The sequence below is a fragment of the Cibotium barometz genome, chromosome 58, assembly GCF_041138505.1.
Source record: "Cibotium barometz isolate CiBa-2024 chromosome 58, ASM4113850v1, whole genome shotgun sequence".
Lineage (NCBI taxonomy): Eukaryota > Viridiplantae > Streptophyta > Polypodiopsida > Cyatheales > Cibotiaceae > Cibotium > Cibotium barometz.
In genome coordinates this window covers 14,082,001-14,085,667 of record NC_141103.1, presented here as the reverse complement: position 1 = coordinate 14,085,667, position 3,667 = coordinate 14,082,001, and the positions used below count along the sequence as shown (strand labels likewise).

At 44.7% G+C, this 3,667-nt stretch overlaps 1 long non-coding RNA gene across 1 annotated transcript; it reads left to right on the top strand.

The window, feature by feature from the left end:
• On the top strand, positions 1-2,207 carry LOC147605929 (uncharacterized). The gene is made up of 2 exons (XR_015265094.1): positions 1-1,546; positions 1,876-2,207. It is a non-coding gene; the product is annotated as an uncharacterized LOC147605929 (long non-coding RNA).
• The last annotated feature ends 1,460 nt before the right edge of the window (positions 2,208-3,667 follow it).

Here is a 3,667-nt window from a genome sequence, read left to right as displayed (position 1 = left end):
TGTGCATCTTGCACCTTCCCTCTCCGAGTCTCTGCGATTAGCACAAGTCTGCGCTTCTTCATGCTTAGTCGCTTGCCAACGGCGGTCCACAGCTTCACAGCAAAGCGAAGAAGAAAGGCAGGGCAGGGTACGCTACAAAGCGAAGCAAAAGCAAAGCGAGTACCCACAGTAGCTCGTCGTGGAGGCGATGCTTGGACCAGAGGATGTGTGGGCCGCCTACGAGAGGGCCATCGTCGTCGCCTACCACAAGGACCCGCAAGGCTTGGCCGCAAAGAGAGACCGCCTGGCGCGCAGATGCTCTACACGCCTCTGAGAAGATGATCCACATCCCAGCACTATCTTCTCCTCCCAGCTTCCTGCGCCAAGGCAACAGAGCAGCATCACCACCACCTCTACGGTGGTAGGGCTCCTACTGGAGGAAAGCGTGCTAGCCATCAAAGAAAAACTGGTCAAATTTGAGTCAGAAGGCCCCCTGAATACTCTGGAGGCGCTGCAAGAGTTGGAGGGGGTGCACATGACCTTGGACCTCCTCAAAGCAACACAGGTCAGGAAGGTGGTGAACGGCCTGCGCAAGCACCCCTCGCGCAGTGCGTGGCAGCCCTCGCCAAGCGGATGGTGAAGGCTTGGAAAAGGCTTATCGACCATGATTATGCTGTCGCAGAGCGTACTGGCTTTGAGGAGGGCACCCACATGCAACAAGAAGTCACAAAGGCAACATCCGTCCAAAAGATGTCTCCCCCATCACCATTGGAATCAGAGGTTGGCAGCTATTTGTGCATAAGAATCAAAGTGGAATAACTCCATGCTATTGTAGAAATTAGCAAAACTAGCTTTAACTCAATCTGAGAACTAGACTGTCACACAGGTAGAGAAATTATTCATCAAGTGTGGCCATACAAGGTGGTGACATTTGATATGTTGATTCATTAAGCGGTATTTGTGTTGTACTTCAAACCAGTGACTTTTGCATCTTACAGCAACAACAAGGTATTAAACTTAAGGTATGAAAGACGGGGAGACTGCTTCAGGCCGTGTAAGGAGCGAGTCATGCTCAGAACAGGGAAAAGGTCTTGGTAGAATTGATACCCTGGACTTGTGTGAATCCACAACAACGAGGCACCCTTTGGAACAAGCAACAACAGAGTCATCTGGATTATATTTGTGTTGAAGGAGCTGTTTGCAAGTCACAAGCCAATGGTTTGGTGGCCGGTCCACTAATATTCAAGTCATGTTTTGCTTTAGCAAGTGATACTCATCATCCATGGCGGTCTTCCATAAATATGTCTCAAGTGCAGTCAGAGCAGTCAGGGCATCACCAGGGTCGAGGTCATTGTCAAGGGAAGATTGTAGGTTCTCAAGCATCTCAGCAACATGTGCTTCACCAAGTATGTCATAGTTGTTGTTGCGATACATGGGAGCACGACAATGGGAGGCAGGAGAACATGACTGTGGGAACTCATGTGAAGAAGTCATTGAGGGGGCGCGATCGCAAGCAACTATGATTGGTAAACTTGATGAGGAAGGAGGTTCCATGTGTCCAGCTCAGGTGGGTGAGGGAACATTGTTTGCATCTTCATGGTAGGCACTGGGTGAGGGAACATTATTTGCATCTTCATGGTAGGCACTAGTAGAGGGAGCACCTTCATACTTGCCAGATGAATAGGATAAGGATTCATGCACCATCTGGAGACTGCATGATGGGGGTGAAATTTTGGAAGCGCCTGTTACATGTGTGCCACATGGAGGTTGACGAGAATTTTAGTTAAGCCTGGTGATTGCAATGCATGACCCCTTGTGCTTGCAAGGGTGATGTCTAATGAGATACAAACGGATGCTAATGCCAACAGTGAACTGCACTCTGTTGTTATCTTGCAGCCACCAAAGGAGCAGTGCGTTGTGGTGTCTTCAATGGAACTGGTGGAGGAGAGTTGACACAGCTCAATTTTGTTGGACAAGTGGTGGAGCTTGAGGTGTATTAATGTAGTTTGGAGCGTTGTTTATAGTAAAATGGCCATTTGTGTAAACATGCCTATTTGATGTTGATGCCTCACAGTGGCTAATTCAGGTTCTGCCTTTTGTTGGTGGGGGGAGGTAAGAGTGCCATTTCATTGAAGAAGGGCTCCGACTGAATTGGAACCGTCAGGTAATGGTGTTATAAAGGCTATAAGCTTTGACTCCAAACTGATCTATGAAAAGTTTCTTCTCAACCCTATCATCCAATTCGTGGTGTTTCTCTGCAAGAACATGTGCATATGTATGACAGCCAAAAATTCTTATATGGGAGACATCTAGTTTGATGTCAGTCCAAGCGTCATAAGGAGTTAGATGTTGCATGCAGTTGAGACTGCCTCCTCCCAATAGGAATTGGGTAAGCCAAAACTTTGAGCATGGAGTGAGCCGCTTCATTAAGGTTCTAGTCTTCCTTTTGCCAAGGCCGAGAGAGAGATTGCGTGGCTCCAAGAGCGCATGAAGCCAACATCCAGGGCTCTGAAATTTTTTCTTATCTCCCATTGTGCTTAAAGAAATGTCTTCTTGTTTTGAGTAAATTGCAGTCAACTAAAGTAAACTCAGAGCAGTCCATATATCTAATTCACAAAGTGAACTCGGACTGAAAAGTAAACTCGGACCATTCCGAGTTTACTTGCACAGCCATTCTGTTAAAATATATCTCCCAAAGTAAACTCGGACTGTAAAGTAAACTCGGACCAGTCTGAGTTTACTTTTTCACTCAGTCCTATTGTAGAAATGTCTCTCCCAAACTAAAGTAAACTCGGACCAGTCTGAGTTTACTTTTTCACTCAGTCCTATTGTAGAAATGTCTCTCCCAAACTAAAGTAAACCGGATCGGTCCGAGTTTACTTGCACAGCCATTCTGTTGAAATATATCTCCCAAAGTAAACTCAGATTGTAAATTAAACTTGGACCAGTCTGAGTTTACTTTTTCACTCAGTCCTATTGTAGAAATGTCTCTCCCAAAGTAAAGTAAATCCGAGTTTACTTTTGTAGTCCTATTGTAGATTTCTCCCCCAAAGTAAAGTCGGATTGTAAAGTAAACTCGGCCACATCTATCTCATACGAAACAACATTTAAGTTTCATCTACCCAAGTTTTGGATGATTTGTTGGTGTTTATGGGCTTCATATTCTGGCAGCAAGCTCAACAGTACAAAATATACACTCTATTTTGTTGAGCTGTGGCTAGTTGGTGTCTTCTAATTTTACTAACGAATTTAATGTTTTATTGTTTTACCTAATCTGGGCGTCGAGCTATCGAGAGAGAGAGAGAGAGAGAGAGAGAGAGAGAGAGATTGCCAGGTTTTGGATTTATTGTTGGTGTTTATAGGCTTCAGCCTTTTTGCCCTGCAAGATCAACAATAGTGACTATACTCTCTATTTTGTTCAACTGTGGCTAGTTGGTGTCACTATTTTACTAATTAATTTAATGTTTTACTGTTCAATGTAATTTTTACCTAATTTGGACGTCGAGCTGGAGAGAGAGAGAGAGAGAGAGAGAGATTGCGTGGCTCCAAGAGTGCATGAAGCCAACATCCAGGGCTGAAATTTTTTCACAGATACATTTCTTATCTCTCATTATGCTTAAAGAAATGTCTTCTTGAGAGTAGATTGTGGTCAACTAAAGTAAACTTAGAGCAGTCCATATATCTAACT